Genomic DNA, 16,020 nt, shown 5'->3' on the forward strand with positions numbered 1-16,020 from the left:
TCAAAAAAATCACCCATTATATATAAATGCATAATGTTGATTAAAAATTTCTTGTGCGCGCTCACATAAATTTATAGTATTTAAACCATCTTATCTAGTACAAGATATGCACATTAGTCGGGGTCAGAAATAAAATTACCAAAACTGTTTTACTTCAAAACATGTTTTTTGTCAATTCTTAGTTATTTTTGCAACAGGTTGCGAGAAATTTTCTAAGATTTTCATTAATTTTAAGACATCCTGCAATGACACTATCGTGGCGGAACGGCTTATAGTTATCAATTATCTTCTGAAAAAGCTTGAGGAAGGAAACTTCTCGGATACCCTATATGAGCTAACACAAGGTTTTCTCAGCTTCGTAAGCAATCGTCATTCATTTTAGTAAGGCTGAATTGGCCCCGTCTTTATTCACTTCTTCTTCTTTATTAGCGTAGATTCAGCATACGCGGTTATAGCCAAGTTTACAACAATGCGCGAGTCGTTCTTCTTTTTCGCTGCTTGGCACCAATTGGATTGTAAAGATTCCAAGAGAAGCCATGTCCTTCTCCACCTTGTCTTTCCAACGGAGTGGAGGTGTTCTTCTTCCTCTGACTCCTCCGGCGGGTATTGAAGTGTTTTCATCCATTCGGACGACATGACCTAGTCGGCGTAGCCGCTGTCTTTTAATTCACTGCACTATGTCAATGTCATCTTATATCTCATAAACCTTCCGCAGAACTCATCAGATTCCATGCCACTGCACCATACAGCAGGACGGGGATGAAGAGTGACTTGTAGAATTTTGTCCTTTTTCGTCGAGAGCGGACTTTACTTCCTAATTGCCTACTCAGTCCGAAGTATCACCTCTTGGCAAATGTTATTCTGCGTTGGATTTCGAGGATGACGTTGGTTCCAAGATAGACGAAACTATCTACGATTTCGAAGTTATGACTATCAACAGTGCGTGAGAGCTAAGTCGCGAGTACGACGCTTGTTTGTTTGATCTTGTTGTCGTTCACTGCCAGACCCATTTGCTTGGTTTCTTTGTCAAACCTTAACGGCGCGGTTGTTATGACCAATAATATCGATGTCATCAGCGTACGCCAGCAGTTGTGCACTCTTGTGGAAGATTGTATCTTTTTTATTCAAATCTTCAGCTCAAATTATTTTCTTTAGGAGTAGACTGAAGAAGTCGTAGGGAGTTGCCTTTGTTGAAACCTCGTTTGGTATAGAACGGTCCTTACCGTTCCTGACGGAGCTTTTGGTATTGCTCAACGGCAGTGTATACAGCCGTATTAGTTTTGCGGGGATACCAAATTCAGATATAGCGGAATAAAGGCAGCTCCTTTTCGTGCTGTCAAAAGTAGCTCTAAAATCGACAATGACATGGGGTGTGTCGATCGTCCTTTCACGGGTATTTTCCATATCGATCTCCTGGTGTTATGCTTTCTATGTCATACAGCAGTCTGGAGAAGTGTTCCCTCGATAATTGCAGAATGCTCTGTGCATCAGTCACTAGATCACTTCTGGGGATTCTACAAGAATAGTCTTCGTATTTTTTCGTAGCATTTCCGAGCTGTCGGCCAGTTTGTGAAGCTCTACGTACTCACACATTTCGGCCTCTCTCGTTTTTTGTCTGCAAATGCGTCTCACTCCCCCCCTTCAACTTTTGGTATCTTTTCCATGTTTTCGTTTGCAGTTGTAGGTAAGTAGCTTGAAATACCGTCCCGCAATTCACATACACAAAATTGCTGATGAGTGCTCTCAAAAAGCAGGAGTGCAATCGAGCAGAAAATCGTTCGGCTGTATGTTGAGATTGCAGCTTCTCGACGTCGAACCTTCCTTGGCTGCTCAGAGGCGGGTGCCTGTCTTGGCTGCAACAAGACAGTGGTCCGAGTTGATGTTGAGACCTCGGAGTACGTGTCTTCCGTCTATTACAACATGATCGATCTGGTTGGTGGCTTGTCGATCCTCATACAGCCAGGTAGCTTGAAGAATTTTTCGATGCTGACATCTAGTAACATATTTTAGCCCCGGCGAAGTCGATCAGTCTCAACCCATTTGGGGATGTTTCATCATGGAGGCTGAATTTACCGACCGTAGTGCCAAATATACCTTCTTTGCACACTCTTGCGTTAAAGTCGCCAAGCACGATTTTGATATCGTGACAGGGGCAGCTCTCATAGGTTCGCTCCAAGCGCTCATAGAAAACATCTCTGCTATTGATGAGAGCAACCTATTTTCGATTAGCGGATAAACATCTAAGTATCTAGAGCTCAGCTTAGACAGGAATTTTTCGTGGAATATCGTGAAAAGTGTAAGGAAGGCATCGATTGCTCTGTACTGCTCCAGAGGAGTTGGTAAAGTGTTACTTCTTGTTTCAAATTTAAACACTTGTCATTTCGAAATTAAACAAAAATCCGCCTTCAGCCTTCACCAATTCCTTGGGAAATCTTATACATTTTTCGAAACATTACAGCCTTCAAACTATTTAATTTAGTTTGAAAAAGTATGATTCGATCTCGATTTCGGCCTTTTACAAAAAATACTTTTTTATTGACTTCGGTGCAATATTCAGTATGTGGTTAAAAAGAATAATCAAGAGAAAAACAGCTTTTGGAAATGAAAATTAAAAATTAGAATATTTTAATCTTATTTCTAACGTCAGTTGCGTAAGAAGATCTTGCGATCTAGAGGGTTCACAATGTCTTTCAACTCGTAAAAAAATTCATTTTCTGTTTATTTATGAGGAGCTCAAAGAGAATTATGCACACCTAAGCTCAATTAGACAAAGCTTTATTGAATAAAAAAGAAAACTTGTTGACAACAATTTTGCCATCCACGCGACTTTTCTTTAAAAATATTTTGTTTTCAACTAAAGAGCGGCATTGGCATTTTCCACTGGCATTTAAGTGAAACAATGAACTTTTGTTATTCGATACAGGAAAACATACAGTGCTGCATAAAAATAATGGCTCAGCAAAAAAAGCACGCGACTCTTGCCTTTTTCTCTGTTCGAAGCCATTAAAGGCGCTTAAAATATATAATGCCATAACCAGAGTGAGTGGCCTTATGTAAGTCCGCTATTAAATTACAATACGTTGTTTTGAACACAAAAATATTTTTCAACGCAACTGTTTGAAAAACAAAAAGAATTTAATGCAAGCACTGCACTTCGACGCTGCTTTTATTCGAAAATAAGTGGTGAAATAACATACTTCTTAGCATAATACAGTATGGTACTTAAAACATTCATTTCTATAAACCCCAGTGTTACTTTGATGTCAATACTCAGTTACATAATTATCGAAATTTCGAGAGAAAAACAATGAATATTAAATATCTGAGAGTGTGATAGGTGGATTCTCTTCAAATAGGATGACAGAAATTTATTTATTTATTACTGGTATCAAGGACTTATGCCCTTTCTCAGTGGCGGATTCAGAGGGGAAAAATGTAGGAAATGGACAAAATGGCGGTAGAACTGAAAATTGACGAAGAAAAACCAAGAATTCTGTAAAACGCAAAAATTTCTGCGTTAGTACTTGCGAAAAGTACTTCAGGGCCTCAGTGTTGTTTATTTTAACTGAGTTTGCTGCTTCCAGAAAAAGTATGTACTTTGAAAACCAAAGAAATAGAAAATCTTATTGACTGCTTGATAGATAGATTCTAGATAGATTCAAAGGCCTTTTGGGTAATAACAACGTCATGTGACGATTGAAGTTCAAAATTGAACTTGATTACAGACAGTGTCATTGGAAGTAAAAGTCAAAAGAGAACAAGTTACCGACTACCGTATTGAAATCGTTGAAGAACTGCGATGTAGACCTATTCCCCATAATTCATAATATACAAATGTAGCCTTTACTAAACCTACACTTACAATAAAAAAATTCTATTCGTCAATAAAAATGTGGATGAAAAAGTAGATAAGTCCTACACTAACTATAACTATTAGGCTCTCATCAAACCCAACTGTCTCTTTACATTATCAATTTTAATAATTTTCATGAAGATTTGTGTATTTCAATAGTGTAACCTGATAATTTATGATATTTATCAGTGATTCAAATGCTACAATTCGTATTTACTGCTATCTCTTGGTTTACATTGTTACATTTTGCTGTTTTATTATTAGTGATTTGTAAAATGTTTACATATAAATAATCGAATTCAAACGAATTTGATCAATGAATTGAATTCAGTAATCGCACTTATCAATGAAGTGAGGTTATGTAACTGAAACACTAAGATTAATATTCGCAATGTCAATATTCTCAAGTGTGGGCTATGAATGAATGTGTTGCTGTTCTGATATCTATGTAAGTGAATATATAAGAAGAATATAATAAGGGGCAATAAATATGGATATTTGCAGATATTGAAATAATAAAATTTATGGGTTGCGAAGATTTGTTTTAGAGTTCGTGGAAAGAGCAATAAGGGTGGAAAACTTTTAAATTTCTGATGATGGTGAATTCTCCTCCAAACGATTTTTCTATTGGTTGAGTTTTTAAATTAATTTTTAACTAAGTCATAACATGTTAAATTTTAAAGTTTTATGACTAAACTTACCCTTCTTCTTTTCGTAATTTGGTGCCAATTCCAGGTACCAAGTGCAGCCAGGTCCTTCTCTACCTGATATCTCCAACGGAGTGGAGATCTTCTTCTGCTTCGAAAACACTCAAGGCTGGAGTGTTCTCTTCTATCCGGACGACATGACCTAGCTAGCGCAGGTACTGGCTCTTGATTCGCTGAACCAAATTTTCAACGAATGTCGTCGTAGTACTGTGGCCAAAAAATAGTAAGGCTAAGGCGGTTTAAATTTCATGCGAAAACATATTCATCGAAATATTTTTTTTTGCGAGCAAGTGTTTTTGGTTGGTACAAATTATACAAACAAGTTTCAGAACGCGTTGACGACAAACCACGGAATAAGGAATTAGTGCGTGAGAATCGTCGATTTACAGTCATAGATCTTACCGGCATCGTTAGAATGTCGGAAGGATGAGTGAAAACCATTTGAGAAGATCATATGGATCTAAGAAAAGTTAAAATATGATTGGCTCCAAATTCACTAAATTATTTCGAAAAACACGTCGCGTTAACGTTTGTAAAACAATGTTTTCCGACTACCAGGATGTCATGAAAAGTATTGTTACCGGCGATCAGTCTTCAATTTAAGCCGATCGGAAAAAAATACATCAAAGCAGTTCAAAATTTAAGGTTATGTTGACAGTTTTATTCGATTATCGAGGTGTGGTGCACTCCGAATTCCTTCCAACCGGTCAAACTATCAACAAGGAATACTAACGGGTGGGCCATCTAACATTTTAAATTTGAATTATCTATATTTCGACATTGGAAACGTCAAATACCATTCGGAAAGTGACAGATATTTAGTAAAAAGTCTAAGATTTACAAAATGGGTCGCTATTCACTATTCTAGAGTTCGCAGATTGGACAGAAGATCGTTTGACCGAGGATGGTCGATTTTACCGAAAAATCATCTTTTCGGACGAGGCTCATTTCCACCTCGATGGTTACGTTAACAAGCAGAATTGTCGCATTTGGGGCACAGAAACCCACACGTAATCGTCGAGAAGCCAATGCACCCATCACGAATCTCTGTTTGGTGCGGATTTTGGTCTGGTGGAATCATCGGCCCGCTTTTCATCGAAAATGAAGAAGGAACCGCCGTAACCGTCAATGGTGAGCGATATCGCGAACCGAACCGAATTTTTCTTCAAGCAAATTGAAGAGGAAGACTTGGACAACATTTGGTTCCAGCAGAACGGCGCTACGTGCCATATATCAAACGTTACACTCAATCTTTTACGCCCTATCTTCGAAATTTAAAATGTTACATGGCCCACCCTATAATATATATAAAAATGGATGAAATCGGATGAAAACGCCCGTTCTCTCCCATATAACGGTACTGTTTAAAACTATTAAAAGCGCGATAAATCAATAACTAAATTCGCCAGAGACGTAAAAATTTGCCGCCGAGAAGGTAGAAAAAGGTTTTATAGGGACCGGGGTAAAAATTGGATGATGGGCGTGGCACCGCTTAATTTTTGGTGAAATCCTATATCTCAGAACCCAATGCACAATTTCGACAAAATTCGGCATGTGGTATTCTTTTCATATTTCTATGTCATGTTGCGAAAACGAACAATAAACAGTCCTACTTCCCATATAGCACTATTTTAAATTACACTAGATTAGTTCAGTTTTAAGTACACAAATCATATATGATTGGTTTACAGCTTAAAGTATTTCCCTGGCTATGATTTTTGCAAGTTTTAAAAGTATAAAATGTTCGGCTGCACCCGAGCTTAGACCTTCTTTACTTGTTTTTTCTTGTCTTGAAATATATTTAGTCCATTTAAACTCTTAACAATATATTAACAATTCTTCTTTTTCAATTCTTTATTTTCAGAAAACAAAAGTATGCTGACTTATAGAAGACATTAATTAACAATTCGATTGTATCCGGAATCGATATATATAAAGAGTTTTAGTGTGAAGTAAATAAGAAAAAAAAGAACGGCTGCCATTCCTCCACTGATATAAAAATCGGATAAAAATTAAATTAGTTGGTGTGCTTGCAAAACGAAATTGCGAGAAAAAAATTTGACACTTACTTATGTGCAAATATCAATCGAACGAAAATTTGAAAAAGACAATAAAAAGATGCTAAATTATTGACGAAATAAATGGAATGGAATAAACAGGAGGACGCCGAGGAAACAACGTATGCACAAACGTTGAAGTGAAAGCGGTACTACGACTGCCGGTTCTAAGCATTTAATTTACCAGAATTTAAGACTGAATCTCGGCTCAAAAATGCAGCGTATTTCGTTGGGAACACTGCGGCCAACTCTTCAACTTTGTTGGTTTGCTGCTCTTGTGCTCTTATTCGGCCAAATAGCAGCAAGTCAAGGGATGATGTCTACAGAAGAGTTGGCAAGCACATCATACAAAAAGAAATATCCACATAACTTCGATTACAAATGTTTCACGAATGACGGTAATGTTGAAAATTAGATTTGCAGTTCGATACTAATATGTTTATAATTAATAAATTTGCTTATATATGTATATATGCAAACAAGTCTTACTATTTTCAAATTATTTTAGTTGAGTTTAGAAACACTGTGCATTCTGAAGTTTAATTCTAAAACTATCTGACTTATAAATCAGCTCCATGATAGGTTAGATTATGTTAGTCTGGTCGGCTAATGAGCCACATATAGATCAGTTTTTGTCTCTAGCGTTGTCAGATTAGTGAAGTGTCATTCAGTAGTTCATGAGAAGTTGTCATCCTTCAGCATGCCAGAGTTTGACCTGAATTTCAATAGGTTATACGGCCTCACAAACGATATCTCTTCACCACACTGTATTCCTACAGTCCTTTTTATCAAGAGTATTTCTGTGTATTTCTGATTCATCGCTTTGCACATGATCTTTTGCGGCTTTGCATCCCGGTGGGTCATTTGATCGCCATGATCCCGTAGAAATAGTATTATAGACGATTTATGCATTTACCAATGCCAGTCACGTTTCTAGACGGTAGCCGTACACAACTCTTTGCAATCTCTTCCACTATCTCATTTCTATCAATGTGATCTGGCACTTAGTAGAAGTGAAGTCGCTTCTTCCTGGCGATACTTTCCCCTGCTGCCTTGATTCTCAAGACACGTTTGGCCGATATGTGAAACTAGGTTATGACTTCAATGTATAGGTAGATGGCGAGCCCTGGAGTTGCTTGTTCATGTATTAGAGGCCGTATCTGCGGCTTTCTCAATAGCAAAAGCTTCTTTAGTGCGGTGATCCGGCAGCTTAAATCTTCTTTTCCAATTGAAAAGTGAGAGCTTGTAGTCGAAGCCTACCAAACCCTCATTACCCACTGAGATATGACCAAAGGTTCTATATGTAAATTCTACTTTTCAGGAACCATATTTTAAGTAGAGAGTAGTTTAGTGATTCTCGATATCACGTTTGTTATAATTATTGTTCTGCGTTTAAATATTCGTTCTTTTATTTACAGAACCAGTACCAAATTTCCCAAATGTACGAGATGATTCAATTGGCCTGCAAGTTTCCGATCGCGCCTTACATCAAGTAATGAGTCGCATTTTCGCCATCGTTTTGCGTGAGAAACTTCATTATCGTAATGTCTCACTAGTGCCGCTCGTAAATACAGTTAATGTATCTGTCTACCAATTCGAAGAGATTAATTATCGCAACATATTCGATCAGTTGAGGTAAATGAAAAAACAAAAAAAAAAATGGTTGACATTTAAAAAAAAAACTAAAAGTGGAAAAATGATTTTTTTTTTTGTACTCTCGCAATATGTTGTTGCAGACTATACTAGTATAATACTGTCTGTGCAATCTTTAACTTGAATAATAATTGAGATGCTGTCATGAAGCTTTGTACATGTTTTCCTTGGTACCCCCCAAGTGTGGTTGGCTGATATTTTCTTTCAAAAAGAATAATGATCCAAAACCTGCAAAAAGGATTTTTCAAATCATAACTATTCCTTTTTTTTGCAGATACTTGCCTGATGGTATTATGACAATGATCAATGTAGCGGTTTGGACACCAGCGGTGGTGCGATCTATAGTGCCGGAAACAGTTTTGGAGGCTGGCATATCGATAACACCCGGACGCTTCGGCTGGTTTGTGCCGAAAACGCAGGTCGATATGCCATTAGAGTTGGCCGCATACAGTCTACACTACAGCATATTTCTCAATCAAACGCATGGCGATTATGGACGTTACGTAATACCGGTAGAGATACTAGATGAAATGCGTGTGGGTAAAAAGTGAGTAAAATACATATCACCACTCGAAAACTCGTGTTCCAAATATATACAAGTAGTAAGTATAACATTTTAATAGCTACGAGGAATACATAAGCCCAAATTGCGTGGGAAGAACATGTGTCACACTGTTGGCCGAGCATAAGCCCGACACCGCCTTCGTCATGCATCATATAGCCAGTACCAACAGTTACGTCAATGTGCTCTGGTTGGGTGCGGATTTTCGCGAGAAGCTGCGTCAACTACATGGCAAATATCAGGACAAGTTTAACGCTGAATTGCGTCATAAACGCTTTATTGTGGTGCACTGGACGCCATCCATTGTGATCGATGGCGAAATTGAGTTCTACCAAATCACGTTGCCGCGTTGCGAAGACTTGACCGTATTACATTTAACCGCGTGCAAATATGAGCTCACACCGGTACTCAAGTACTATGAGCAAAGCCTGACTGACGAGCGCTTGGTGTCCGCTTTACGCGAATTTCAAATATCCGATCACATGCTTCAGTTGCTACAGCTAAGTCCACATTGGTATAGCACCGATACGAGTATCGAGGATGTCTACAATAAAGTGGCATGCGATTGGCTAAAGTCCAACGAGGATACATACACGCAATGGATTAGACCTAAGTCGCCAATTACATTATATATCGGTGGCATTTTTCCGCTTAAGGACTTCAGTCGTGGTCATCAGAATCTCGAGAAAGCCGTTAGGCAGGCTGTTAAAGCTGTAAATCATAGTGGTTTACTTAAGAATTACAATATCGATGCGAAAACTCACGACGGTCAGTGTAAAGCGGACGAGGTTATGAAAATATTTATACATTATTTTTCCGAGCCGCGTGTCTTAGGTGTGCTGGGTCCAGCTTGTAGTGAAACCGTCGAACCAATAGCGGGTATATCGAAGCATACCAATATGGCGGTGATATCGTACTCGGCGGAGGGCGCCACATTTACCGATCGTCGTGCTTATCCGTACTTCTTTCGTACGATCGGTTCAAATCGTCAGTATGAGGACGTGTATGTCGAGCTAATGAAATTTTTGGGTTGGAAGCGTGTTGCTGCACTTACGGAGGATGGACAAAAGTATACCGAGTATATATCGCATATGGAGGCGGCTATGAAACAACAAAATCTGGAATTGATTATAAATAAGAAGTTCCTAAGCGATGTGAAGGCTTCGGAAATGAACAAAGTGAGTTGAATTCCACTTAAATTGATTGTCAAATAATAATTTGTATCATTAAAATATTTCATTTCAGCATTTATTGGATCTAAAAGAAAAGCACGCTAAGATCATTATTGCGGATATACATAGCAGGAATGCCGAGCTGGCGCTTTGTGAGGCCTATAATTTAGGGGTAAGTTGCTACATTTATGAAAAATATATAGTTCTTAGATGGCTTAAAATATCTTAGTGGAGTTTCCGATACAACACTTCTTCTGGATTTAACTCAATTTTATACTACTGTTCTGACCTTGCTAAGCAAAGCCAGTGTCATGCTTTGTCTTCGACAACTTTTATGAACTAAAATGTTAGTTTTTTGCCTCAAGATTTACAAACTACGAAATGTAAGGAATCGAAGCGCTACTTTTTCTGTTTCCTTCCGCAATTTTTGTTAACCAGAATGGCTGTTAGAGCGTCACTGGAAAATGCTTCCAAAGTAAATTACACAAAGTCCGTTGAATTTGTCCCTTAAAAGAGCCGAGTATTATTAGAAAAGTTTCAAAAATATTTCAGTCTCTTCCAGCCTAGCTATACTTGGGTGCTTTGAATATCTTACAGTTAAGCAGGTTATTTACTCTGTGCCTTCTTGGTATCGATGAAAACCACATTGCAGTGTCTATAAACTATTAGCAGAGGCAGTATTCGATGAAATTGAAGCTTCGGAGTTATTTTTAGTTAAGGTTTTTTAAAAACTTTATCCTTTATTTTTTGAAAGGAGTATTTTTGGTATATTTGGACTGATAAAAACAATTCCTTTGTAGCTCCAGAAAACTCCTATAATTGAATTTTACGTATCGACAAAATGACTTGAACACATTCCAAAAACTCAAATCTGATTAGGTATTTTAAATGTGTTTCCGCTTATATGGAAGATAGGTAAATTTTTTCCACTTGTTACAACTGTCCTTAATTACGATGCCTCAGTAGTGTTTGTCGAATTTTTTGAAATTTAAGTCAACGTATTTGTGTTAAATTTTGGCCAAACACTCAACAAATATCATTGACCCCTTGTGACTTTTGCCTTTCTCCACACTGAAATATCCACTTCGGGAAACACGCTTCCACTCTATTGACATCAAAACAAATTTGTCGCGAGAGCTGAAGGCCATCCCAGAAAGTGTATATAAAAAATGTTTTGACGATTAGCCAGGAACGCCCTCTACCGAATCCAGTCGGTGCGCGCACGCTCCGAAGTACAGTCGCGGCAAATTAAAATCAGTCCTATTACTTTCCGAACAAACCCTATATAATTAAATCATGACTTCGTATTATTAATCTTTATATATATAAATTGTTCAAATGCAAACACGGTCAGAAGGTGTTTGCATTTGAACTGCTCCTAAACGGATGGACCGATTTTGATGAAATTTTGTGTGTATGTTCGAGGAGATTCGAGAATGGTTTAGATTTACAATTTGGTCCACTGGAAAATGTTTTTTAAGTTATTTTTTCATTTTTAATCAATTGTTAATTTTGGAATGTTTAACCGATAGATGGTGCTACCATCGCAATATCCAATATTCAAACCTTAAATTGGCGTAAACGTGTATTAAACAAAACGATGCCAAAGTGAAAGGCGACATCTGTGGATCAAGTTTTTATATTGAGGACAGAGTTCGTTCGTAAGTAATAAATTGGGTGATTCAATACATCTATGGGTAGCTATAACATTTTTTCATACCTGCTAACTATTGGAGGGGGTATCTTGAAAGGCAATTTACAATTGCAAAAGGTCTGGCATAAAAAAATAGCGGCATAACTGAAGTGTTGATAAAAAATGTGAGATATACAGAAATCTTTTCGAAGCATTGCACAGAGCAATACAATATTTAAACGGCAACGATTAATATATATGTATATGCGTACAATTTCAAACTGATCCTTCCTGAAAAATAATAAAATTGCTAAATATTGGGAATGGTAGAATAGAACTGCAATCAAATACACAATGCAATGAATTAAAACTGGCTCATTTATCATTCGATGAATAATATACCACGGGCATCCCAAAAGACTGATGCCATAACCTTGCCAGCCGATTTTTTTGTCTTTCAACGCTTGAGAACCGTTTCTTAATATGCAGTCCATTGGACACGATTGATTTCACTGATGCACAGCCCAAATTCAATAGTATTTTTACCTCAAAAACCAATGCTTTCTTAACGCACGAAATGCTTTTTGATTCATTTTTGTTGTTTCATCAAAAATGTGATTATTCCTTAACTAATACTTATAATCTAACTAATAGAAATCATATAGATGGTATTAGTAGTACTATCTATGTATCAGCCACAGTAAAACGTAAGCGGGTACTCTAGTATTTAATAAAATTTTGAATCTACCTCCTTAGATGACAGCGTACGATGGCTATGTTTGGTTCTTGCCCTCATGGATATCTAAAGACTGGAGCACTTTGGCTGGCAATCACAACTGTACAAAAGAGCAGTTAAATAAGGTAAGGACATGTGTAGTATATTTGAAGAATATATTAGTTAATATAACTGTTTTTCGCCAGGCTATAGAAGGTCATTTCAGCATAATGCACACACCTTTTGGCGATCTTAATGGTACCATGCAGGAAAATATAACCGTACGAGAATGGTTACATACACATTCCCAAACGAATGATGTACTCTCGAATTACACCGGTTACGCGTATGATGCCGTTTGGGCTTACGCCTACGCAGTGGCAAAGTTGCTGACCGAGAACGAAGACGCGGTAAATAATTTGCGTAGTAAAAGTGTGGTCACGCGTTTGGTACAGCTCATTTGGCAGACAAATTTCACGGGACTCTCTGGCCGTGTGCAGTTCGGTCAAGGCGGTTCGCGCATCACCGATTTAGACATCGTGCAATGGCGCAATACACAATTTCATTATGTTGGCAAATTTAATCCACGCGTTGTAGGTGAGGGCAATCTTATGCGTACCAATGGTGGCCGCTTGCAGTTGAGTGAAGCTAAAGTGACGTGGCTGGAAAGCGGTGGTCAGCGACCAAGCGATGGTACGTACGACTGTAGCTTTGCGCTGTTAGCGAAATTACTCAATAAGGATTGTGAGAGCGCAGCCTTTACGTTCACGGCTGTGGTGTGTCTTTTATTTGTGGCAATTGTATCGCTAACCTCTTTTCTCTTCTGGAAGAAACGTTACGACAAGAAACTGAAGCGTTCAGCGAAAATAATGAAAAATTTCGGTATTGACTTGTTGTCACCGTCGCGTAATAAGAGCAACACGCTTGACAAATGGGAAGTGCCGAAAGAGAATGTGGTGCTTAATCGGCGCTTGGGTAAAGGTGCGTTCGGCATGGTGTATGGTGGTGAGGCACAAATTGGTGCCAGTGGTTGGACGGCAGTGGCAGTCAAGACACTAAAAGCTGGCGCCTCCACAGAAGATCGTTTGGATTTCTTATCCGAAGCAGAGGCCATGAAGCGTTTAAATCACAATAACATAGTCACACTCTTGGGTGTTTGTCTGCAAACTGAACCGATTTACACCATCATGGAGTTCATGCTTTACGGCGATTTGAAAACATATTTGCTGGCGCGCCGACATTTGCTTAAGGAAAAGGTGACCGAAGACTCGGATGTCTCCTCGAAACGTTTAACCATGTATGCCATGGATGTGGCGCGTGGACTCGCCTATCTCGCCAGCGAAAAGTATGTACACCGCGATGTGGCTTGTCGCAATTGTCTGGTGAATGCGCAACGTGTCGTCAAACTCGGCGATTTCGGTATGGCGCGCTCCACATACGAGAGCGACTACTATCGTTTCAATCGAAAAGGCATGTTGCCTGTACGCTGGATGGCGCCGGAATCGCTAACTTTCGGTATGTTCACGCCTGCCTCAGATGTTTGGGCGTTTGGTGTTGTGCTATACGAGATAATCACCTTCGGTTCTTATCCATATCAAAGCTTAACTAACAATCAGGCTTTTGAATATATTAAAAGTGGCAAAACTTTGCAAATACCGACGGGTGCGAAGCCACAATTAGAGGGTTTGCTTAAAGCCTGTTGGAGTCATGAGCCTAAAAAGCGTCCAACTGCTTCAGAGATTATCGATCACATTTCGAATTATCCACGCTTATTGACGCCATGTCTAGATGTGCCGAGCGCTTCGGTGGAAATGCCCGAAATCGAAAGTGATGAAGTGGAACTTTTACCCAAATCACGGAAATGCTCACCGTTCAGGTGTGATTCCACACTGGATATTTTACCGCAAACCAATGTCACGAACCATTTTGTAGACTCTAATGATTTAATCGGTAGTACTGAGTCAGTCGTACATGCGGATATTGAAATTCCTGTTAGCTATACATTAGATGTGTCTCCAACACCGCGTTTGAACAATAACAACAACAATAATAATAATACGATACATAATAAAACGTTCAGTTTGGATGATTTTCAGGCGACGACTCCGGATGGTTATAGTGTAATGTCACCGTTATTTACGCATCGCATTAGCGAAAGTTCGGATTCCTCGCAGGCGAGATTGCTGAAAAAGTCCTCTTTAGAGACACTGCAGCAAACAGAATTCTGATAACTTTCGAACATATGCATCGGTCAAATTTCATGTCGTGAATTATCTAGACTTCGGCTGTAACTATTGTTCAATATTAGTCGCATTACGCACCAACTTACCTGATGGTTAACGCCACTTTTGTTTAGGTACCATGCACACATTTGTAAATATGCATTTATTTATATACCATATATATATACGTACCTACCGACATACATAGTACATATGTACATAAAGTGAAATTATGAAAGTCAATGTTAATGTAAAGATTTGCTTTAACTAATTACATAAGTAGTTTATATTACTACAAAGGTTTGAAGCTCATTAATTGATTATGTAGGCAAAAGAGTGCCATTGAATTAGATAATAAGTGGTTTTCCCGTAGTTAATACTGCTAACAGCTAACATTGAAAATCTCACTCTGTAATCACGTTTAAGGTTTTCAGTTTAACAATTTTTACTACAGATCTCATATTCAAGTTGTGTCTACCGTAATTGAAGTAAGGGGTGATTCCTGTGCAGGGAAGGATTTATAAAATGTATGCTATTGCCAATAACATATAATGGTGAAAAAGAAATGTATCCCTTTTTTCTTAATTTTTCAAGGCCAATGCCATCAGTGCCATCAGACCCAACTAGGGATATGATTTTTTTTAATTGAGAATTTATTTTTGGAAATTGAAATTGAAAATGGATATCATAATTTTTAATTTCAAATTTGTTGTAACAAATATTTTTTTTTTAATTCAAAAACAATTTTTTTTTTTAATTTTTTATTTTGAATCCCATTTTGGGAATTAAAAATGAATTTTTGATTTTTCGATATGGTAAATGGGATTAGAAATTTGAAAATGATATTTAATTAAGATTTTCGGAGTTAAAATATTTGAAAATTATATATTTAATTAAAATTTTCGCTATTAAAAATTAAAAAAAAATTAATTAATTTCAATATTAATTAAATTATCTTATTAATAAATTATTTATAATTCTGGGAGAAACGGATGCACTTCATTTACCCTTGCTAGTATAGATTTTGAATCTGAGCTATATTGAATCACAAATCCAATTTATTCTATGTACTAACTTAATTTTAGCGCCATCTAGCGTATATATTCATTACAGACCTGCTCCTTAAGTTGCTTATACACTTTTCTTTACTTTAAAATGGTCTACTAGCGATATAGTAGTTTCAAACGTCATATTAATCCCAAATACAAACAGGTGTCCTCCATGTTAGCTTTCTAATACCAATGTCAGTTAAAATGGCTGTGTTTGTCTCCACAGTGATAAAAGAGGTGATTTACATTGCGAGACGCAAAATATTATGGTAGAAACGATACCGAAAAGCCTCTATCTTAGTAATTCCGATAGCAGATGACGGAACAATGTTAATACGTTTATATATGCAAGTTTAATGAGGTCCAGGAATTTGAATCTGATACTTTGAAAATATAT

At 37.7% G+C, this 16,020-nt stretch overlaps 1 long non-coding RNA gene across 12 annotated transcripts in view; it reads left to right on the forward strand.

Moving 5' to 3' along the window:
• Window positions 1-15,320, forward strand: part of LOC105233374 (uncharacterized) — a 56,912-nt gene extending 41,592 nt beyond the window's left edge. For all 12 annotated transcript variants that reach the window (XR_007421395.1, XR_007421397.1, XR_002184086.3 and 9 more), the window contains exons 4-10: window positions 6,425-7,015; window positions 8,036-8,252; window positions 8,545-8,817; window positions 8,894-10,010; window positions 10,078-10,176; window positions 12,394-12,498; window positions 12,559-15,320. This is a non-coding gene — a long non-coding RNA (uncharacterized LOC105233374). The remainder of the gene's footprint in view (window positions 1-6,424; window positions 7,016-8,035; window positions 8,253-8,544; window positions 8,818-8,893; window positions 10,011-10,077; window positions 10,177-12,393; window positions 12,499-12,558) is intronic.
• Window positions 15,321-16,020: the final 700 nt, after the last annotated feature.

Source organism: Bactrocera dorsalis, chromosome 1, assembly GCF_023373825.1.
Source record: "Bactrocera dorsalis isolate Fly_Bdor chromosome 1, ASM2337382v1, whole genome shotgun sequence".
Classification (NCBI taxonomy): Eukaryota; Metazoa; Arthropoda; class Insecta; order Diptera; family Tephritidae; genus Bactrocera; species Bactrocera dorsalis.